At 34.5% G+C, this 25,215-nt stretch overlaps 1 protein-coding gene across 1 annotated transcript in view; it reads left to right on the top strand.

The window, feature by feature from the left end:
- Window positions 1–25,215, top strand: part of LOC103705586 (Glycine cleavage T-protein family) — a 32,742-nt gene that overhangs the window by 6,303 nt on the left and 1,224 nt on the right. The gene's annotated exons all lie outside the window — the stretch shown is intronic.

Genomic DNA, 25,215 nt, shown 5'->3' with positions numbered 1-25,215 from the left:
TTCTGAATTGGTGTAGGCGGTTGATTGGGGCTCTCTTTTTTTGTTCTAGTACGTGATTGGCTGGTTACGGGGTGAGAAGAGTGATCAATTGGCTGTGGAATGTGATGAGAAGGGTGAGATTTATGGGCGTGGAACGTGGCTTATGGCTGCAGGTTTTGGGGCGCTGCAGAAATTCAAAATCCTAGTTGAAGTAGGACTTCTAGATGTCGTTTGGTTTTGATGAGATTAAGAGTCCCAAATTACTTAGAACTCTTTGGATTTGATGACGTGATGAAGGGCATTTGTGGACGGAAGAATAGGATGACTTGGGGCGTGAAACTATGGGGATTTTTGGACGGTTGAAGGCTGATTGGTTGGGCATGCTGCAATGAAACCGTAAAAGGATTTTGGGGCGTGATGGATGGCTGATATGATGATATGTTGGCGTGATGAATTTGCTGAGGGAAAGATAACTATGAGATAGATGTGGAAGAGTCTCACCTTCGCATAAATCTCAAGGGGTTGGCGTAAAGAAGGAAAGGAGTCGCACCCTCTCAACTTCAGCCTATCTTGGCGACTCACCAAGGAAGCGTTTTGGAGCGTCGCACCCCAAGGGAAAGGTGTCTCACCTCTCTCAAAGCTTCACACGATTTCTGGAAATTAACTCTCTAATTCCCTCCTTTATTCTTCATACCTCTTCTATTTATAGAGTAAGAGGTTGGGATAAACATGGACTTTTCTCAATGCAGAATTTAAAAGGAATCAAATCCTACCTAAACAAGGACTTCTAATTTTTTTGGACTCTTCCAAGCATTGACCAATTCAACCACAAGACTCCTACTTTTATTAGACTCTTCATGCCGCATGGACTAGTCCAAGTCAGCTAGGACTCCTTCCCACACGCCATGGAATACAAATAAAAGGACTCTAAACTCATAAAGACTTCTCCAACACGCCACATCATAAAATAGACTAGACTCAAACCAATCTAGGACTCCTCAACGCCATGGACTCAATGTGTCTTGGGTGTTGAACACACGGACTCAAAGGGGACTTGACACGCCCCATAAATTGGACTCAATCATCAAACACAAATCAACAATTTACATATCCAAATGGAGGACCCAATGTAACTAGGTGTTGAAAATATTGGACCCATTGTGTTTCGGCACACTCAAGCGACGATCCAAACATGACGCATATCTAGGATGACTCGAGCTCCTGCTCCTTTATCAATATTTTTTAGAACAATATACTTTTGCAAAATTCAGATAGGAGAATAAACTTAAATAACATTTGGATTTAAGTTCACAAAATTTATAAAGTGAAAAATCATTTTATCTTGCTTTATCATTCACTCTTTATGATTAATTACAATTGCTTTAGTTGCGAGTTGAATAATTCTCCTCTCTTTTGATGTAATAACAGGACTATTTAAAGAAGGATTTCAGATCTCTAATTACAGAGATTGTTTTATATTAACTTGCTTGCTTTTCTTGTTTTAGATCATTACCATCTTTCTCATTTTTCTTTCTCCCCCTTTTTTTCCTCTTAAATCTTTTATTATTTCTATCTTTCTCATTTCCATCTCTCCCCCTTTTTCCTTTCTCTCCTTTTTTGTCATTATTAATAAAGAGGGCACTAGTTCACAGAATAAGCAGGATAAACATGAGAATCATTTAGACTAAAATATTCTTTGCAGCATATCACATAATCAAATGGATTAGCACAAGTTCTAAAATCAAATAAGCACTTAATTTGTAGATTTTCCTTCATCATAATATTAAGAGATATCATAAGCAGTTGTCACTTGAACTAAAACTGCAAACATTCAAACATATAGTATCTGAAATGAAATTGTAAATTTTATTAAGATAACTAGATCAAGTTCATGAAAGGATAGGGACAAGTCACAAAAGATAGACAAGAAGATACATGATTATCATTGATCAAGGATAATTATGATGTCTAGTCTTCGTTTGAAGAAGAGGAGACATCAAGATGAGCAGGCCTGCTAGAAGATGCACTAGCTCGGTGACTCCTAGTTCTACTACAAGGTCCAACACTAGAGAAGAATTGAGAAGGTCTGGATGAGGAAGGTTGACTGGGTTGTGCAGGGGGTCTAGAAGATGTGGAGGCTCTAGGGTAGAGGAGGTGGTCTCAAGTTGCCCAATTAAACTTTCTATGGCCTGAAGAAGAGACATCACTCTGGAGGAGACAACAGTAGAGGTGCCTTGTGTCTCTTCCAATTGCTGGATTTCAGACTCAATTCTTCCTCTGAGTTTTCCAGCTTCCAGGCCAAGTTCAGAAATTTGCACAGTTCTTTATTTGAACTTTGACCTGTTCTGCCATGATCAATCTTTTCTTCTAATGAAGCCACTCTTTTTCTCAAAGGTTGTCAGAGTTCTGAATTAATGTCAGTTTTGAACTGTTGCCCAAGGTGACAACCCAAGAGGAGGGGGTGAATTGGGTTTTCTAAAAATTGTTCTCTAATTAACTTTGAATTGAATGCAGCGGAATGATAAGATGTTATCTTACTTAAGCTCTAGGCAATTACAAGTAAAGCAGTGGAAAATTAAGCTAGAGCAACTTCACTATGGCTTTAAGGTGCAATTGATCTAAAATTAACTTATAGTTGTATGATCAATTTTAATCTATGTGAATGGTATGAATGGAGTGGAAGCTAAGCAAGCTCTAAACAATCACATATAAATCAATAGGAAATAATGCTAGAGATATTGCACAATCAAGTATGAATGTAAGGCATGAAGCACAAGAGATAAGGCATCACAAACACAAAGATGTATAGTGGTTCGGTGCACCCCAGCACCTACATCCACTCCCCAAGATCTCTTGGGAATTTCACTATAATTCCTCAGATTACAGCCGGTTGTTTTATAAGCTCACAACCTAACTTGTTGTTTTCACGAGATCACAACGAACTCGGTCGGTTTTCACAGGCTCACCGACTAGAACCAATCTGACTGTTTTTCACGGGCTCACAATCCAATCCAGTTGGTTTTTCCCGGGTTACCAACTACAACCTACAACGTTGGTTTTCACTGGCTCACCAACAACCCTTAACCCCTTGATTCAATCCCTTGATTGAATCAAGTTACAAGATGTCAGTATAGGAGTTTAAATCAAATACAAATTTCTCAAACAAGCAGATATAACAATATAAACAAATAGAGTAAAGAGAAGAAGCTCTTAAACAAGTTTTACAGATGAAATAACTCGGCTTCTTCTTTACTTGACCCTCTTTTGATTTCGCACGAGGTAGAGGATCACTGAGGCAGCACACAGTTGGAGAGGAAGCTTTGGGATTCACTCAGATGCTCTTCTTCTCTCTCTTTTGCTTTGAATGACCCTTTTGTGCTTTTGGAAGGTTTCTCTTAAAATCTCTTTGAAATCTCTTCCCTATGTGTTCTCTTCTACTTCTCTCCTTCTCCCCTTGCTCTCCCCTTGATTTTATAGCTTTGGATGGCGTGGGAATAAAGATTTAGCCATTAGAGATAAAAATAAAGCCGTTGGAGTCGAGAAAAAACTAGCCATTATGCCTTCCAGCGTGCTCGAGTCGACTCGGCTAAAGCAGGAGTCGACTCGTGAATAGAAGTCTGCTCGGTACTGTAGCTGGAGTCGGCTCGCACTGTAACTGGAGTCGGCTCGAGAACTGTAGCGCTGAAAACTACTTTCTGTCCTAACTGAGAGAGACGGCTCGAATGAAGTAGGAGTCGACTCGACACTGTAGCTGGAGTCGGCTCGTGAATAGTAGGAGTCGGCTTGAGCACTGTTCATTAAAAATCAGTTCTCTGTCTTTTTCTGCGGGAGTCGGCTCGTGAACAGTAGGAGTCGGCTCGAGCACTGTTTCTTGAAACTCCAAAGTGCCAGAGTCGACTCGAGGACTGTTCTTTTGAATTTTTTTTGGAATTTGCTCCTCCAACTTAAATCCTTTGAACTTGAACCTTAGGCTAATGAAGTGTGGCTTTCTTCCAACTTTTCTTGAGAGCTTTTGAGGCCTTCTTGTATTTTTCCAACTTGCTATGTTCCTTGCAAAACAAATTATCTTTCTTCTTGCAACACAAACATTAGTAATTATACTTCAAGATTTTGTGATCATCAAAATCAATCTTTGGGTCAGCAATCTTCTTCTTTTTGATGATGACAAAACTTGGAGTATATGCAATATAAAATAGATTGTGTTCTAGAACTAATGCATAGCTAAGTTGCATGAAGTAGAAAACATGCATATTTAAAACATACTTCATGATAATGCTTTAGATTTAATTAGCTTAACCCAATCAATACATTTCAATCTAAGCTGATTTATATTCCATTGAAAATACATAAAGCATTATGAGACATAAAGCATTATGAGCATATACTCTTACTTAGATATTTCTCCCCCTTTTTGACAACATCAAAAAGGTTGTAAAATAATGAAACATTAAGCGCAAAGTAATAAATTAAACTTAGATATTTCTCTCCCTTATTGTACTCTGATTTTCAGTCAATGCATGTCGAATTATTGCAAGAATATGAATCATATAACTCAAGGCAATAATATTAGAACAAGATTAATGAGCATAGATCAAAGCCAATTAATATGATTTCAGAGCAAATTATAATGAGAGCACATCGAATATGATTCCAAAGATAGTTTTTAAATCAAGTGCAGATGGAATCTTTTTCAAGTTAATTCAAGGAGTGTCAAGAATGATATTCAAAGAAAGCACGAATGGAAATCCAACCTTCCTTTTTTTTTGAAAGAGCTTTAATAACAAGTATGAAAGCGTTCATTTAAGATCTTTTGCCCAATGTATTAAATATATAGCAAGTATGAGAGCAATCTAATTAATTTTTAGAGTATAATATCAAAACTTATATACTCGAAAAACATAACATCATGTTGGATCATTAATTCTTAATGACTTCAAAGTTTTTTTATGATATAAAAGCATTGGAGCATAAATACCAAAACATAAATTCATGCAATTTATGATATATCTTAGAGCATACATAAAATTCAAAGCTTTGAAAGTTCTTTTAGAGCTCTTTTAAAGACTTTTTTTTACTCCTTTAAAGAGAATATCATCAAAATCAATTAAAATGAATTGGCACAGGATTGAAACTCTAAAATGCAAGCCAATAAGAACTCATTAGTATATTCCAATGTAAATTTCTGATACTTTAAGACAACAATTTGGTTCATGATTGATACACAGGATTTATTAACCAAATAGCAAGCTTCAAGGTGTATCATAAAGATTTTCAGATTTAAATTTCAGATGATACATATGGGAGAGTATTATAATCACTTCTTATTTAGTATTGTTTTTCTGTCCTTTAGTTATGGATTTATGCGATTATGTTCCATATGATCTTCTTTCCTGAAATTTTCTTTCTCCCCCTTAATTGAGCATTCCATTTAAGAGTTTAGAATTTGAAGATAATTTTCAATAAAATATTCAAATTGTTAATCTTGAAAATATGTTTTCTACAAGTTTCACTATTGAGAGCATATTTCCATAAAGCTCAAAGTTTGAGATAAGAAAAGCTTTATAGAACTAAACTCAAAGTATAGGCCTATTATGTAACTAAGGCAAGTAAGGCAATACAAGGAGGTTCATCAAAATCAATCCATAAAATATTCAAGGTATTCATCAAATGAACATAATTTTTGGATAAGATACAGAATGCATTTAGATTGAATATCTAAAGCTCCCCCTCAAAAGATGCATTCTTCTTTAATCATTCTTTTTTTTGTTGAATTTCAGATTTTAATGATAAGCGTGAATAAAACTGAAATTCTATGATATCAAAAATGTAGAGTGATCTAGAATTATTCAAAATTTATAGCAATCACTCTTTTTAATCTTTAAAGAACAAGTTATGCTTCCTCTTAATCTTTGAGAAAATATACTGAAATATTAATCAGAAAATAATTCTTTTGAAGCTCAAATTTCTTTCAAAAACAATTACATTTTCTTTCCTTTAAGAATTATTTGAGTGAGTTGAAATATTTATAGCTTTAAGATCATCCACTCTTCTTAAAAAAAAGCTTTTTCCTTTAATGATAGAGGCCCTTAATTATGCAGGAGAGAAAACATATAGATGATCATTAAAGTGATATTTATAGAACTCAATTTCTTAATCATTGTGTCACAGCAATGTATACATGAAACACAATGAATCTTTTTAATATCAAAATAAAATCATATATTTAGAAACATTTGTTCGCAATCAAGATCATTGAAAGACACATCATTTAGACCAATTTTAGTACACTTATAAAATACAAAATGATATGTTTCGGATGTGTATCAGAGCAATCAACTAAGGCATCAAAATTAATTCTGTTTTTTTTAAGCTGTAGTTTTCATCTAGGAATCATATTGAGTTATTCTCCAGAATGATGCAATCTTTGAAGCATATAACAAAAAAATTATAAACATTCAAAGATGTAAGCATTTTATATTGAGTTTAAACTTTTATAAAAGATTAGATTCTGATTTTTATAAGGATTTTCAAGAAGTCTTTCAAAATTATAAATTGAGATATGTATCTTCCACATTGTAGCTCATCTTAAATCATTATGATTGAAAACACATATTTCAAACACATTAGAGCACATTCAGAATCTTTGTATTTAATATTGAGTTTTGGTACAAATTGGAGGATATTTTAACAAGTATTAGGACATTATGTACCAAAGTTAGGCAAGTTGAAAGATAAATCAAAATCAATTCATTTTGCCTAAATTGCAAATTCAGTCTATTCTTTTCTTTTTGTTTTTAAGAAGATATTCATTAAAATCAGAAAAGTACAAGGAGAATCGATGAATCCAGAAAATACATATCATTGAGGAGTATGTTTTGCAAGTGAAAACCATTTTCATTAAGCTTTGGAACACAAGTTATTTTGAGGTAAGGGTGAAGCAAAGACTTGTATGCAAAGTCAAAACATATTTCAAGGTATGAATATCAATTTGTTGTTGATAAAATATGTTTCAATCAACTTATCCAAGCATGGAGCATTACAACTTATATTTAAGGAAGATCTTTGTTATCTGAATATTGTAAGCACATAATTCAAAACATTCCAATCATAACAAGCATGTCATGGATCAAAATCAATTCTTTTCAAATAATCTTTTCCTATTTAAATATAATTCTACATTAATTTTATCCTTAAGGTGTGTTTTAAAGTGATTGAAACTATACTTATTTTTCACAACTTTCTTTAGTTTTGTTTTTTTTTACTTAGAGATTATCAATGTGAGCAACAATCCTTTTCATTTATCTGTCATTCCTTCCCTTATATATTTCTTTAATTATTGACCATTTTAATTTTTTTCATATGTTTTTGGTTTTACATATACTTAGTTTTTATTCCTCCTAAACAATGTTCATTTTCTTTTCTTTATCTTTCTCTCTTTTATTATTTTTCAAGTAATTTTCATGAAAGAGTAGAAATAAAGAAATAATCTAATGTGCTTCATAACACATAAATATATATCATGCAAACAAAATTCTTATTATGCTCAAAAGATCACTAATTAAGTTTTAATCTAATTATCTGTTGTTTCTATCAAAATTCTAATTATGATTTATTTGTTATCAATAAAATATGATTCGTTAGAGTTAGATTGAAGTCTTGCACAAGGGCACATAATGAGCATACACTCTGGTCTACTAGCTGTATGATAAAATGATTATTCTATTATGCTTCAATACAGCTTCAAAACAATAGATGTACCTTGCTCATCCTAGACATACCTTCTTGCCAATCTTCTATAAGAGTTTTCTTGTGAACTTACTTTGGCCAATGAAGATCCCCTTTCTTGTTTGTTTTAATTTGGAGTTTGAGAGAAAATGTTAACTCATTCATCATACATATTTCGAACTCACCCTGCATAAGCTTAGTAAAACCTTCATATAAAGCTTCATCAGTAGAACCAAAAATGATGTCATCAATGTATACTTTAAGCAGATAAGATATCACAAATTTTTCTTTTTGATGCATAGATTTATCAATATTGCTTTCTATCAAAAAGTTACTCAAGCTTTCATATCATGCTTTTGGTGCTTGTTCCAAATCATATATTGCTTTATCATATTTGTAATGAGTGTTTTCAAATAAGGTGGTTATTTTACATAGATCTTCTTTAATGAAATAACCACATAGGAGTGCATTCTACACATTCATTTGACTGAATATAAAGCTCATAAAGCAAGCAAATGATGATAATGATCTTTACTTCTAATCATGCAAGAATTTCATCAAGATCTATTTCATATTTTCTTGATTGAATTTTTTAGTAGTCACCAATTTTTCTTCATTAAGTGCATTTCTGAAAAACTCAATTTGGTTCTAATTATTAACAAGTTTTCAGATTTTATCAGCAAGATTTTAAATTCTATCTCTTCCAAAAATGATTTAGTTTAACTTGACCAATTATAATCTTGTTCATTCTTCTTAAGACGTTTTAGTTTCAGATTGTTATATGTAAGCAAAAAGATTAATCATATACATATCATATAATCTGATTTTAGTGTCTTGATGAAAGATCATTAGTCTCATAAAGAATAAAATGAATTGATATTTCTACAACTAGGATCTTTTCATTGAATATTCTATATGCATTGCTTGATGAATGATACCCAAGGACAGGAATATCTTTATCAGATTTGGCATTATTTTCATAAGAACATATCAAGCATAACATGTATGATGAAAAACATGAAAGATATGCAATAGTTCATTTTCTATTTTTCAGAAGATCAAAAGGAGTTTTCACCAAAAATAGATCTAATAGAAACCATATGTATGACAAGCAGTGATGATAGTTTTTAACAAAAATTATTTAAGCAGATGACTGTCATACAACATTGTCTTTTTCATTTCTTCAAGGATTCTATTAATCCTATTTTACTTATGATGTTCTTGGTGCAAAAAAAATATTCTGTTTAATTTTATTTTCTGTGTCAACCTTATCAGAATTTTGGTTTTTAACATTGTGCCATGATACTCTTTATCTTCACAGTTTGGAAACTTTTTTCATTTGAAACACCTTTACAAGATTTAGCAAATACAGAAAATACTTCAATTTTATTTGCCAAGAACAAATCCAATGTAAGCTTTTGAAAACTTAGTAATGGAAACAACATTTTTAGATTTGGAAATTGATTCTTGTTTGTTTTCTTAGTTAACATGCATAGCAAACTTTGACCTTGCAGAAAATAAATGACAAGGTCTTTTGAAATTAGGTCCATACTAGCATGAGTTAATTTTATATGCCAAAAAAAAGGTTTCTTTGATCTTGGTATTTATAATGCATATTTTTTAAGAACATATCAAGTACATATTCTTATGTCTATGATCAATAGAAGATAATGCCATGGATATAAAAACTCTCAATCAAGCATATGGAGAATTCATAGAGTTATTCTTTTAAAATTGATTAATCATTTAGCAACTTATCCAACAGTAAGTAAAGCATACTATAAAATGAAGTGATTTGAATATATTTTCAAAAATATTATCTATATCACAAAATTGATTAATACTTGCAATTCATGTTTTAATCAAATACTAAAGCAAATAGAATGATGAGATGCAAGGATTACTGATTTCATTATTATTTTTTTTTCAATTACTTTTCTTAAGTATATTTTAAGTTTCATTCTTTAATATGTGTTTAGAGCACCCAATGTCCAAATTAACATCTTTTGTTGGAGCCTTGAGTGCTAGACACCTACAAAAAATATTCAGGTTTTCAACTTAGGAACCCAAGCTCTTTTGGATCCTTGTAGGTTAGCTATAATTGTTCCTTTGGGAACCTATATTTTCTTAATAGCTATTTTGTCCATAAGTTTGCAGATTTTAGGATTACAAGGAATGTATTTCTGCATCCTCTTGTTGAATTTAACAAACATAGATTTAACATGAGTAGTAGATAAACTTTCAGTTTTCTGTTTTTGTCTTTTAGGTTCATCAAATTTGTAATGTACAGATTTAGGAACAACAGAAGAGATTTTACTTAGTTTTTGTTCCTGTTTATCAGTATTATAAGAATCTGTTTTAAAATAATTAGAAACTATTTTAATAAACATATTCTTGAAAGATTTTTGGATGTACCAAGGTTGATATCCCAATCCAATTTTATCAAATTCAGCTCTTTGATTATTTATCATTAGGTTCAACTTTTCAGAGCTGAAAGTAAATCTTTCAACAACGGGTTTTAATTTACCAACTTCTTTAGTTAATCTTCTATTATCTTCTGAAAGCAATTCATTGTTTTTCTTAAGTTTATCATGGCTTTCAGTGAGAAGTTGGTTTTTCTGATTTAGTTCTTTATTTTCCTCAATTAAGATTTCAGTTTCATTAGTATGTTTCTTAATTAGTGTTTCATAATTATTAGACAGTTTTAGTTTTTCATTTACTAGGGTTTTCTTTTCATTCTTCAGGTTCTTGTTTTTACAAATGAGTTGCTTATGTTTTTTCATTAGATCAAGAAATGCATCATGTAACTCATCAAGTATAAAATCATTTTCAAGTTTATCATATACTTCATATTCAGAAGAGGAGACACTTTGTATTTCAATACATACCTCGTCCTTGTGTGCCACAAGGTATAGGTTTTCAATTCACCTTGCCTCTCTTCTTCTTCAGAGCTAATTTTAGATTTACTAAAAATGTTAGTGCTTTCATATTTAGCCTCTAGCATATTCCATATGTCTTTAACAGTTATGCAAGAAGATATGCAATTAAACTCATTCCCATCTAATGCATAATATAATAGGTTTATGGCTTTTGAATTTTGTTGAGCCATTTTCTTATTATGATTAGTGTTTGTGTGTGGCCCATTGACTATGATATTCCATAGATCGTAGTCATGTGCTTGAATGAAAATGCGCATGCGTGCTTTCCAATGTTTGTAGTTTATGCTATTAAATAGTGGAGGTCTATCAATTAATTGTCCCTCTCCTAGAAAACTATCTATTTGAGTTGTCATGATCTTTGGCTCTTGATCGTGAGATCAAAATTAACCTTAGAGCACCTGCTCTGATACCACTTGTTGCCCAAGGTGACAACCCAAGAGGGGGGTGAATTGGATTTTCAAGAAATTATGTTCTCTAATTAACTTTGAATTGAATGCAGCGGAATGATAAGATGTTATCTTACTTAAGCTCTAGGCAATTATAAGTAAAGCAGTGGAAAATTAAGCTAGAGCAACTTCACTATGGCTTTAAAGTGCAATTGATCTAAAATTAACTTGTAGTTGTATGATCAATTTTAATCTATGTGAATGGTATGAATGGAGTGGAAGCTAAGCAAGCTCTAAACAATCACATATAAATCAATAGGAAATAATGCTAGAGATATTGCACAATCAAGTATGAATGTAAGGCATTAAGCACAAAAGATAAGGCATCACAAACACAAAGATGTATAGTGGTTCAGTGCACCCCAGCACCTACATCCACTCCCCAAGACCTCTTGGAAATTTCACTATAATCCTTCAGATTACAGCCGGTTGTTTTACAAGCTTACAACCTAACTTGTTGTTTTCACGAGATTACAACGAACTCGATCGGTTTTCACAGGCTCACCGACTAGAACCAATCCGACTGTTTTTCACGGGCTCACAATCCAACCCAGTTGGTTTTTCCTGGATTACCAACTACAACCTACAACATTGGTTTTCATTGGCTCACCAACAATCCTTAACTGCTTGATTCAACCCTTGATGAATCAAGTTACAAGATGTCAGAATAAGAGTTTAAATCAAATACAAACTTCTCAAATAAGCAGATATAACAATATAAACAAATAGAGTAAAGAGAAGAAGCCCTCAAACAAGTTTTGCAGATGAAAGAACTCGGCTTCTTTTTTACTTGATCCTCTTCTGATTTCGCACGAGGTAGAGGATCATTGAGGCAGCACACAGTTGGAGAGGAAGCTTTGGGATTCACTCAGATGCTCTTCTTCTCTTTCTTTTGCTTTGAATGGCCCTTTTGTGCTTTTGGGAGGTTTCTCTTAAAATCTCTTTGAAATCTCTTTCCTATATGTTCTCTCCCACTTCTCTCCTTCTTTCCTTGCTCTCTCCTTGATTTTATAGCTTTGGATGGCGTGGGAACAAAGATCTAGCCGTTAGAGACAAAAATAGAGCCGTTGGAGTCGAGAAAAAACTAGCCGTTACGCCTTCCAGCGTGCTCAAGTCGACTCGGCTGAAGCAGGATTCGACTCGTGAATAAGAGTCTGCTCGGCACTGTAGCTGGAGTCGGCTCGCACTGTAGCTGGAGTCGGCTCGAGAACTGTAGCGTTGAAAACTACTTTCTGTCCTGACTGAGAGAGACGGCTCGAATGAAGTAGGAGTCGACTCGGCACTGTAGCTGGAGTCGGCTCGTGAATAGTAGGAGTCGACTCGAGCACTGTTCATTAAAAATCAATTCTCTGTCTTTTCCTGCGGGAGTTGGCTCGTGAACAGTAGGAGTCGACTCGAGCACTATTCCTTGAAACTCCAGAGTGCCAGAGTCGACTCTGAACTTCCAGAAGTCGACTCGAGGACTGTTCTTTTGAATTTTTTTTGAAATTTGCTCCAACTTGAATCCTTTGAACTTGAACCTTAGGCCAATGAAGTGTGACTTTCTTCCAACTTTTCTTGAGAGCTTTTGAGGCCTTCTTGTATTTTTCCAACTTGCTATGTTCCTTGCAAAACAAATTATCTTTCTTCTTGCAACACAAACATTAGTAATTATACTTCAAGGTTTTGTGATCATCAAAATCAATCTTTAGGTCAGCATGAACCTTGCTCTATCAACAACTGTATCAAATCAGATGTACCTGCGGCTTGAGGATCCCTTGAGCTGTCTTCCAGTTCAGGAATCCTAGCTATTAGAAGGATTGTAGCTACTTGATCAGATATAATCTTCAGCTCATCTTCATGCAGTCGAATCTAAACATGCTGATATCTGCTAGCCAATGGAATGTTAGAGTTTGCTTCAGCAGCAAGTTGCTTATAAGATTTTTCTCTAACTGAGGAAGGTTCAGTTATGGCTTCTCTGTTTTCTTCTCTTTCCTCAGATTTGACTCCTCCTTTAGTTCTCACTCAACGATCATTTATCTTGGGATATTCCATGCGATGTAGAGAATGATCATTGTAAGTATCGGTAAATGTAAGTTCACAAGCTGTCTCACCAAATAAATTTATACTGAAATTTTTGAAGGCTTCAGTGAGCATCAGGCAGTAAGGTAGTGCAGCCTTTGTCCTTGACACAGGTTCATGCATCCTCTGAATTATCAGAGTTGGAAGATTAATCGGGATCTCTTTGATGATGTGGAACATTGAGCACAACTCCCGCTTTGACACAATCTCAAACCTCCTAGATGTGGGATAAAATATCATGTTGATTATGTGGTGTAGTAGCCTCATCACCACACTGAGTTGGCTTCCTCCGATTTTAGCATTTTTATTCATCGATTCTTTTTCCAGAATGCATTGTAGGGCTGCTTGCCGATCTTAACTTTGTCCATGAGAGCACCTTGGTTGGGCATCTGAAGAACTTGCCCGAGCACATGATTAAGACTGCAAATGGATCGAGTTGACCCGCGACCCCACTCGACCCGACCAGCTTAGACCTGATCCGATCCGTTTTGGAGGACCCATGGGGCCTGGCTGGGTCCTAAAATTGGACCCATTCCATTTCTGGAGTCAGGTCTGGGTTTATTGATTCAGACCCGACCCGACCAGGTCCGAGCCATTTGAAATTTTTCGAACCATCCAAGAGAGAAAGATCTGCAACACCTAAAACAACATAGAGCCAAAATAGTATGAAACCAAAAGATGGCAAAAAGAGAACTGTATAAGGCTGCACCAAGAAGAGCTAGAAATCATATAGGGTTCATGTTTCCAGAGACAAAAACATTCAATGGTTATCAGTCCAGTGAGATTGCCTGAGAATTGTTAGATTGTAGACCAAATCTCTTGTGCAGATTGTCTAAACAACAAGGTTTACGTAGAGACAGAATGGACCAAGGCCTGCACTATGGAGAAAAGGTTTGTTTCTATTTTTCTGACAGAAGAAGCATTCTGACTAACAACGAAAAACATAATGAGTCCATTTACTATAGACAGAAGGCAAGCAAGGTTCTACGTCTAAATAAGTAAGCAAGATTTTTCCAAAAAAGGAGCCCATAAAGCTGCCAGACCATACCAAGCATACTACTTGAAGGCTAGAGATTGCCTGGAAAAATAAACATTCATGTATTAGGATCCTTCATTTTCTTAGAAGTGCCATAAGAATTTAGTATTACTATTGTTGTTTCTTGAAATTTTCTGGCATCGATTCCTCGGCATGTAAACAGTAAAACAATCCAGGGAATGCAGTCATGGACCGATCAGATGCAAAAATTCAATGTATGAGATAAAAAATTCAATTTTTCAAATGCATGGTGATATCTAGTACCAAAAGAATGTCCAAAGAACATATAAAACTGCAAAGCTTACTAATTATTATCCTTCTGTTCTCAATACTAAAAATTTAACTCTTGACTTCCATGACAGATCCGGACCTGACCCGACCCGAATTCGAATCGGACCCGAATTTTTTGGGTTGGGTTCGGGTTATACATGGACCCGACCCGACCTGAATGATCCGTTGGGTCAAAGATTCTAGCGGTGGACTCGACTCGATCCGATCTTCTATTGGGTTGGGTCTGGATCCAAAATTAGGACCCGAACAAGAAATCGGGTGGGGTCGGGGTCACTCATGATCTAACCCGACCCATTTGTACCCCTACACATGATCATTCAGTTCAACGCCCGCATTTCTTACAATAGATGAAACACTTCCTATTCGAAACTTGAGGTTTTGGTAGAACTCTCGAACAAGGTCTGGATAGATGGGTCCCTTGAGTATGTAGAAAAACTCCCATCCTTGGCTTCTGATAAGTTTTCCTATATTGAAGCCCTCCTTTTCCAGAAATCGAAAATCAATGTTCTTACCAGACGCAATCTTTCGAGTGGAGAGGGATATCGTGCTTGGAATCCTTGCAAAGGAGGCTGTAATGGGGAGAAGAGAGGGCGATCCTCTAACGGTTGCTTGATCGGAGACTTTTCTTGATCCTCTGCTTTAGACCTCTTTCTTCTCTAAGGAAGCATCTTTCTTGGGGCCATCAAGAGATTTAACGGCGAGAAGCTTGGAAGATAGCGGTGAAATCAGAGAGAGGATGAAGGAAATTTGCACGGTAGATCCCCGATGGAAGGTAGAATTTGGAAGAGATGAAGAGGGGAAAAGGAAAGGTCGGCTTGTTTTAAGAGAGCAGAGCTTCCAAGTGTCGACCTGGGAGATTGACCGCCGCACATGAGTCGACTCGTCGTAGAGTACGAGTCGGCTCCCAATAGTCAGCAGAGCTTTGAGTTAACTCTTGGGTTGACTCAAAGCTCTTCCTTACTCCAAGGGGTCGGCTCATTATTTGGAGCGACTCCTTAGACTAAGAGTCGACTTTTAAGAGAAAGGGAGTTTAAGATTTTTAGTGAAATGCAATTGAGATTGAGTTGATTCAAAAGGATAATCAGGAGTTTAATGGTAATAGAAAGGATTGCAAACACTAGTTCATTTCCAATCAAACAAAAATTATTGCCATTCAAAAGTTTCGTAAGGATGTCAACAAGTAGATTTTCAGAACATACAAATAACATCATTGTTTTGAGTATTATTATTCCATTTAAATATTTAAGTATTCTTTTAGCAGCAGTTAAGAGTGATTTTTTAGGGTTTGATTGATACCTTGCATATAAGCAAACTTTAAACATGATATCAAGTTTACTTGCAGTTAAGTATAATAAAGATCCTATCATGCCTCAATAAAGTTTTTAAATCAATGCTTTTACCAAGCACATCTTCATCTAATTTACAAGAGGGGCTTAAAGGGGTACCAATATATTTTGTATTCTCCATGCCAATTTTTTTCAAGATTTCTCTTGTATACTTGCTTTGGCTAATGAAGATTCCATCTCTTATTTGCTTGATTTGGAGACTGAGAAAGAATGCAAGTTCACTCATCATGCTTATTTCTAATTCTCCCTACATGAGCTTAGCAAAATCTTGATATAAAACTTCGTTAGTAGCACCAAAAATGATATCATCCACATAATTTGCACATTTAAGGTGCCATTGTCTTTTCTTTTGATAAACAGAGTTTTCTCTACATTTTCTCTTGAAAAATTGTTTTCTAAAAACAATTGCTTAGTCTTTAATACCAAGCTATAGGAGGTTGCTTTAAACCATACAAAGTCTTATTTAGTTTAAAAACATGATTTGGAAATTTATAATTTTCAAAATCAAGCGGTTGTTCATGAACTTCCTCAACAATAAAACCATTTAGAAAGTCACTTTTGACATCCATTTGAAATAATTTAAAGTTCATGTAGCAAGCAAATGCAAGTAATAATCTGATGGCTTCTAGTCTTGCTACAGGTACAAAAGTTTTATCAAAATTGATGCCTTCTTCTTGGTTATATCCTCTGGCAACCAATCTGGTTTTGTTTCTTATTACAATTCCATCTTCATTTAGTTTGTTTTTGTAAACCCATTTAGTTCCTATAATTGGATAATCCTTGGGTCTATTTACAAGTTTTCATATATTATTTCTTTCAAATTAAGTTCTTGCATAGCATTTACCAATTATGATCTTGTTCAACTTCTATTGTTTTAGGTTCAATTTGAGAAAAAATGCTAAATGATTACAGGTATGTTTCATAGATGACCTAGTTCTTATTCCATGTGAAGGATCACCAATAATTAATTCTTTAGGGTGACTATGAACGTACCTCAATTCTCTAGACAAGTTATATCTACCTTGAGATTGTTGTTGTGGCTGGTCCTCTTCTTCTTAATCAACACTATCTTTTTCTTCTTATTTCATTACATTTTGTGTAGATATGTCCTTCAAGGTTAGGTCTTTCATTTTTTTGTTCAATGGACCTACATTGTCATCAAGATCTTTTTTCTTTTTTTAAAGGAAGGTCATTAGTTTCATTAAAAATAACATGAATGGACTCTTTTATCACTAAAGTTCTTTTATTGAATACTCTATATGCTTTACTAGATGAAGAGTATCCAAGAAAGATGGCTTCAACTGATTTAGCATCAAATTTTTCTAGATTATCTTTTCCATTATTAAGCACAAAACATTTACACCCAAAAATATAATACTATCTAATTTTAGGTTTTCTGCTTTTCCAAAGTTCATAGGGTGTTTTTTTTAACAAAGGTCTATAGAAACTCTATTCAAAATGTTACAAGCTGTATTGATTGTCTCAGCTCAAAAGTATTTTGGTAGATGGATTTCACACAACATAGTCCTAACTATTTCTTCAAGGATTCTATTTTTTCTTTCAACCACCCTATTTTGTTGAGGAGTCCTAGGTGCAGAAAAATTATGTTTAATTCTATTTTCCTTGCAAAACTTTTTAAATTCATGATTTTCAAATTCGGTTCCATGATCACTTTTTATCTTAAGAACATGTAAATCTTTTTTATTTGAAATTCTTTTGTATAATTTTGAGAATGCAAAAAATGTTTCATTTTTATGTGCAAGAAATAACATCCATTTAAATCTAGAAAAATTATTAATAATAACAAAATCAAAATGTTTGTCACCAAGACTTGAAGTTCTTGTTGGCCCAAATAAGTCCATTTGCAAAGTTCTAAAGGTATATAACTTGAAATCATATTTTTTGATTTATATGAAACTCTAGTTTGTTTTTTTAGTTGACATGTATCACAGATTTTATCTTTCTCAAAACTTAATTTTGGTAGACCTTTCTGGCTAATTTAGAAATAAGGTTCATGCTTGCATGAGCTAGTCTACGATGCCACAACCAACTAGTCTCATTGATTTTGGCATTCATGGCTGCCAAGCATTGCATGTTTTTCATGGATAAATGGTCAAGATTGCCAAAGTATACATTACCATGTCTATGCCCTGTAAACTTAATGCCATTATCATTGGCACAGGACACAAAGCATATAGATGATTCAAAAATTACTTAAAAACCTTTATCACATAATTGACTTAAGAGATTATATTTTAGACTATCTACTAATAAGACATTTTCAATAAATGAAGAGAGAATGATACAGATTTTACCAATTCCAATAATCTTTTCTTTGTCGTTGTTGCCAAAGGTGACCACTCCTTTTCTTTTAAGGGAAGTGAATTGAGATTCATTCCTTATTATGTGTCTAGAGCACCGACTATCCAAGTACCATTTTCTATTTGTTCCATGGGCTGCTAGACACACATGCATCATAGAATTCAAGTTTTTATTTTAGGTATCCAAGCTCTCTTTGGTCCTTGCAGGTTAGCAATTATGGTTTTTTTTGGAACCCATATTTTTGTAACTTTACCATATAAGCTATTTACTTTGTAATTACAGGTAAAGAAATTGTGGCCAATTTTATCACAGTTATAATAAGTTGTTTTTCTTGATTGATTTGATGATTTAATAAACATTTTCTGTAAAGATTTTTGTTTTAGCAGAGGGTTGTAGCCAAGTCTTACTTTATCAAAGATAGCTTGTTGGCTGTTTAAAATCATGTTTAATTTTTCAAAGCTTAAAGTAAATTTATCAACAAAAGGTTTTAGCTTGTTTACTTCTTTACTTAAGTTCTGATTTTCTTGCAGTAATGTTTGTTTTACTTTTAAAATATTTTTCTTTTTATTTATCGAAGTTTGATTTTTTAGTTTGAGCTCTCTGCTCCTATGACTAGGCTTTTTAAATTCATCTAATAATTCGTAAAAACCTTTCCGAAGTTCATCAAAAGTAACGCCTTTTAAGGATTCAGAATTTACCTCATCCTTATGAACCATGAAGTATAAGTTTGCTGTTTCTTGGGTTTCTTTTTTTAAACTCAATTCGTTGCTATTACTCTAGGTAGCGACCATTGCTTTTCTTCTTTGGTTTTTTTCTAAGATTTCCGCAGTAGTGGGCAATTCGTTCTATGGTGATCTAGTTTCTTGCATTCATAGCATATTAGCGGCTACTCTTTTTCTTTTTCTTTGCTTTGCTCACCCTTAGCCTAAAGCCTTCTAATTTTCTTCTCGTAAACCTTCTGAATCTTTTTATGATGAGGGTCATTTCTTCATCACCCTTTGTATCGTCAGATTCTTTGCTCTTTTCTTTCTGTCGAGTAGTTGATTTAAGAGCAATGGTCCTTTTCTTTGATTCCTCTTCTTTAAGGTTTTGCTTTATAGATAGCTCGTGAGTCATCATCGAATCCAGTAGTTCTAGAGGAAGGGCGTTGAGGTCTTTTGCTTCTTGGATGGCTCCAACTTTGGCCTCCCACATTCTTGGTAATGACTTGAGAATTTTTCTCACCAAATCACTATTAGAGTATGATTTACCAAGACTTTTAAGACCATTTATGATATTTGTAAAAACATATCAGAAATAGGCTCATTGGATTCCATTTTAAATAACTCATAGTTATGTACAAGCATATCAATTTTAGATTCTTTAACCTGGTTAGTGCCTTCATGAGTTACTTCCAGCCTATTTCAGATTTTTTTAGTAGAAGAACAAGTAGATATGTGATTAAATTCATTAGCATCTAATAAGCAATACAAAACATTCATGGCCTTAGCATTTAGCTGTCATTTTCTTATTAAATTTATCCCATTCTTCTTCGGGTTTGGGTAGAGACACCAATTATTTTTGTGGCTAAGGACCATTGACACATTTCACATGTCGTAGTCTAGTGCTTGAATAAAAATGCACATGTGAGCTTTTCAAAAAAGTGTAGTTGGTGCCATTAAATAGAAGTCTATTTGTGGTATGTTCCTCGAGGAGAGGTACCAACAGGGGCTGCCATAGATCTTTGACTCATTGACGATTAGGGCAATGAGAGGTTTAAGTGCTAAGCTCTAATACCACTTGTTGTCTAGCTATGCAACTAAGGGGGGGTAAATTGGGTTTTTCAAAAACTTTTACTAAATGCAGCGGATTTAAATGCTTAATAGAAGAAAATAAATTTTAGCTAATGATGAATAAGTAAATAAGCTGAAAATAGAGGCATACATATCAAGCAATGCAAACACAAAAGATTTATATTGGTTCTGTGCCAACCTTGCACATACGTCCACTCTCCAAGATTTTTTTTTGGAAATTTCACTATTATAAACTAGATTATAGCCCATTTGTTTTTTGGGTTCACAACAAAACCCAATTGATTTTTTCAGGCCAATCAACCAAAACCCACACCCGATTGTTTTTTGGGTTCACAAACAACCTAGTTGATTTTTTTCAGAAAATCAACCAAAACCTACACTGATTGTTTTTCGGGTTCACAAGAAACCCAGTTGATTTTTTAGGCAATCAACCAAAACCTTTACAATCCAATTTCAGGTGTGGATGGACCTTTTCTCTCAAGTTTCAATCCTTAAAACTTGTTACAACAAAGAATAAAAAGAATTTAAGCACAATGAATATAGCTCCAAAATAATAATTATAAAATAATAAATGGAACTAGACTCTATTGGTTGACTTGATTGCTCTGGAAGGCACTTGACCAACTCTGTGATGTTGAGGTTCTGATCGATTAGCTCATAATGAAAGCTCTTGAGTCTTGACTGATATTCTTTTTGAGGCTCTCTTTTCTTGCTTTTTTTTTCTTGCTCCGATGGATTTTTCTTTGTAGTGCTTGAGCTTTTTTTTTTTTGGTGTTCCCATGCATTTATACCCTTTAGAGAAGGTTGGAACACTTCTAGTTGTTAGACAGTTAATAGAGCCGTTATGAGATGAAAACAATCGTTTTGATTTTAAAAAAACTAGCCGATACTGTTGTCAGACGCAGAGGGGTCAACTCGCTGTTTTCTAGGGTCGACTCGAGATTTCCAGGAATCGACTTGTGATATTCAGGAGTCGACTTGTGATATTCAGGAGTCGTCTCGAGCTTACTTCTGTTTCTGATGTGCTCTGTCTTTTTTCTATGGCACTTGTGGAGTTAGCTCTCTCAGTTCAAGGGTCGACTTGTCAGATGAATGGAGTCGACTTGTTACTTTCAGGGGTCGGCTCCTCAACGGAGTAAGTTTCACTACTCTGTCTTTTCATTGCGGTGGTTCTAGGTCCGACACGACTGTTTTTGGAATCGACTCTAGTTTGATTGGAGTCGGCTCGTAAATTCTATGGGTCGACTCGCCAATGCGATGATTTTTTCAGCTCTTTTTCTTTTCTCTATGGTCATTCTGTGGTCGACTTGCTTTTGTCTGGGGTCGACTATCGCTAAGCTTGAATCGGCTTGAGTGCTTCATAGGTCGACTCGTTAATGTGATGAATTTTTTGGCTTCTGTCTGTCTTCTGAGACCGTTCTAGGATCGACTCATGATCTGCTGGAGTTGGCTCGTGAAGGAGTATCAGTTAGCGACTATGCCGGGGTCGACTCGTTGCAAGCTTAGGGTTGACTCTTGAGATAGCTCAGGATGAATTTTTTCTGTCTTGTATGTGAGCTTCCAAATTTTTCAGATGGATGATCTTCATTTGGTTTTCTTCTTGCTTTCTGAAATTAATTAATAAAACTCAGCAATAGATTAATCAACTTTTGATTCAACTGTTTTGCATTATCAAAATCAACCTTTTAGGATCAACAAATAGAATTATTCCATGCTTTGGTTTGGGTACCATATGTTCTTTTGATCTCATTGCGACTTCCTTTCCGTCCCCGAAATTTGATTCTTAAAAACCATTGGTCGAACTGGCCTTGTTGTACGCTCCATCAATTCAAGCCCAATCTTTTGGCGCTTTAATGGTTTTCATGGAAATAGCAGTCTCCTACCTCCATAGAACATTATGGTAGCAAGCACAATATAACTATCTTGTTATGATACCTTTTCTTCAACAGTCTGTTATTTCCTTGATGATGTTCTTCCTTCTTTCATAGTCTTCTGGAAGAGGCTGAAATCTTAATCCCTATTTGAGCAAGTGTTTTCTCACCTAAACTCACTCTGCTACCTTTCTTCTGATCTAAGTCCTCGCACTTATGCAAGAACTTGAAGAGAGTGATTTTCGAAGTAAACTGAATTTTCCTAAAAAATGATTCGCTGGAAAGCATATAAAGGAAGAATATTCGCACCTTACCTCTTATTTGCACCTTACCCCTTATTCATTTCTTCTCCCGATGCGCTTGTCTTTTTCACTTTTCTTTTAACTTGGTCACCTCACAGTCCTCCATAACCTCAACATATGACTTCATGACTACTAGATCCGCGATGACATTGTCATCGCCCAATAGAGCATAGTCAAGGAACTTCACCCTAGGGCGTACCCTTCATGTTGTATACCACACCAGCATATGATGCGTGAGCGTGCCATGAACTGCAAAACCCTAGAGTAGAGGTTGCTCCTTTGTGAACTAGAAGACATAATTGGACGAAGGCCCCTTTTCTGGTAACTGGAGGCCAAAAGCACATAGAATAAGATAAATCCCTCACTTGGCTAATCAATGGCCAAACAAACTAAACAAGATACCTCCACTTAAATATACTGCCTATCTCTTTGTGAATTGATACATGAATTTTTCCTCTAGCGAGATGTCTTCTCTTTCATTTATTAGTGATCCTAAAATACCAATCATTTTGTAAATATGTTATAAACTAACATTTTTGGTTCTTTCCTTTTCTCCAAATCTTTTTAATTTCTAATAAATCTCTCCACAGTATTTTCTTCCACCTACGTCCAACATTTTTTCAGTCCATAATTCAAAATCTCTAAGATTTGGCCAGCTATTTAAATCCAAAAATCTTTCATACTTGTTTTGACAAGAAGAAGCTTCACAATAGAACTGACATGTGAAGAAAATTGTCTTCCTTTGCTTGAGTGTTTCAGATCTTTCTCAAGATCTGACAAATTTGATGATGTATTTTGCCACGTTAAAATAAAATCTTATTTTCATGAGTAATCAATCTAGTATATACTTTTGACTATAACTTATTGAAACTTTTCATACAATGGCTGATATACTCAACTCTAGTCAACTAAGCCTTAATCCCAAATTAGTTGATGTCGGCTATAAGAATCTTTTTCCTCCATTTCACTTGGTTTAGAACCATGTTTTCCAAAAGATGTTGAGATATTGCGTCCTTCCTATCTAATTTATCCAACGTTATTGTTGGTCTACCTCTACCCCTCTTCATTCCTCCTTATATCATATCACTCCTTTTTACTTATGTATCTCTCGGCCTATGTTGTATGTCTGAACCATCTAATTCGTCCTTCTCTCAAATTGTCTTCAAGTGGTGCTACTTCTACCTATTTACAAACGATTCATTTCTTATTTTATCTTTTTTGTATTACCACACATCTATCTTAACATTCTCATTTCAACTATACTCATCTTGCTCACATGTTATTTTCTAACTACCCGATGCAGCATAGCCGGTCATCTTGCTACCTATGAATTTTTTCCTTCAACTTGGCCTGTGATCATATTCTATACTAATTTCAATTCTTCATTTCATCCAACGTGCTTTAAACCTATAGAGAATATCTTCTTCAATCTCTCACTCCTTATGAATAATTGATCCTACATGTTGAACATGATCATTCTTGGGAACTTCTGTCAGGCAACTTCTTAGTCTTTAAAGTTTACGACTTACTAAACAAATTAGTCAACAACGTTCTTTTCATATCACCTAAACACTTCCAAACCTCAACTAGAATTTCATTAGGTCCAACCATTTTTCCTGTTTTCATCTTTTTTATAACCTCCATTATCTCAAATACTCTAATTCTACATGTATATTTGATATTTCTACTTTCAATGAAACTAGTTAGGCATCCTAGATCATCTACATGTCTTTCATTGAATAAAATAGCTTCTCTACCTTTCCTTGATCTCATCCTTCTTAACCAGAACTTTTGATCTTCATCCTTGTTGGTTTTAACCTAAGTCTCTAGTTTTCTCTCTTAATTTAGTAATCTTGTAGATATTTTTCTTCCTATCTTTAGTTTTTAACTTGAGATATAATTCTTTATATGCTTTGAATGTAGCCTCTTGTACCGCTTTTTTAAGTTCCTTCAGCCACCTTATAGCTTTCATACACATTTCCATTCCTTTATTTTGGTAGTCTTCTATCCTCTTTTAACCTTAAAGGTCAACTGAAATAGATTTCATTATATCTCTCATGAGCAAAGTATATTACAAGATTACCATAGGAAGGTGAAAAAATGTCTTGGCGTTATTAGGCTTTCTTCAGAAGCCTTTCTGGAAATCATTTGCAACATTTTTTGAGACCATCCTTGATGTTCGGCATTTATTATTTTTTTCGTGCTCTTTTGATAATATTTACTTGCTTAAGCAACCACTTTCCATTAACAAGCAATCCAATTAGGAGCAAGGCTTTGCTTACTTTTTAGACCATTCTTCGATATGCCTCTAATATTTTGCATAGAACATAGTTCCTTTTTTTCCATTCAGTGACTGCAAGTGCCCTTTAAGGAGAAGAATTTGCAGTACTTTATAGAGGGAAGGGAAGCTCAGTTTCAAATGTAACAAGGAGTTTTTGTCCCAATTTTTCTAACAGACAGATTGATGCTGCCTGGGTTGTTGGCAGTAAAAGAAACGGCTAGTTTTTGCCAGAGTGGGAGCAAAGAAAGGAAGAACTGTTGTGGACTGAATGAACCATATCACATCAAAGACTATCAAGTGTGGGGGAGTTGATATGTTGAGGCGTTACTTATAATTTGTGGGTCTGCAGCTGTTTTATTGGATAATTTGTAGTAATTGTTTGTCTATTTTTCTTTATAGCCTTATGCTGATTTGCTGGTGTCCTGGCATTGGCTGTCTAGTTTTGTCTGGTAATATTGTTCATCTGAGGTAGATTTTTCTCTTAGGGTTGTTTGCTAGCTCTATAACTCCCTATTCTATCTGACATTCCACTCTGTTCTATTAATGAAATTGATATTCGTTTCCTTTGAAACCATGCAGAAATATTATGGCAGTGTGCAGCATGACAAATGTGAAAGTGGATTTCACCTTTTCTCTTTATAATAAATTCATTAAAGATGCTAGAACTACATTGTTAAATTTCTTCACAGATATCGGAAAAATATTTACTAATTCTAAGGCTGATCATTACCACCATCATAGTACCAAGTATAAACTCATTGAAAGTTTTTTTCATGGCATCATGTCCAAATTCATCCTACATGGGCTATGTTTGTAAGAGTGT

Source organism: Phoenix dactylifera, chromosome 8 (genome assembly GCF_051530095.1).
Source record: "Phoenix dactylifera cultivar Ajwa chromosome 8, Ajwa_hap1_PhDact_Kaust_v1.1, whole genome shotgun sequence".
Lineage (NCBI taxonomy): Eukaryota > Viridiplantae > Streptophyta > Magnoliopsida > Arecales > Arecaceae > Phoenix > Phoenix dactylifera.
Note: the sequence above shows the minus strand (reverse complement) of the source record. Positions and strands in the feature narration are given on the sequence as shown.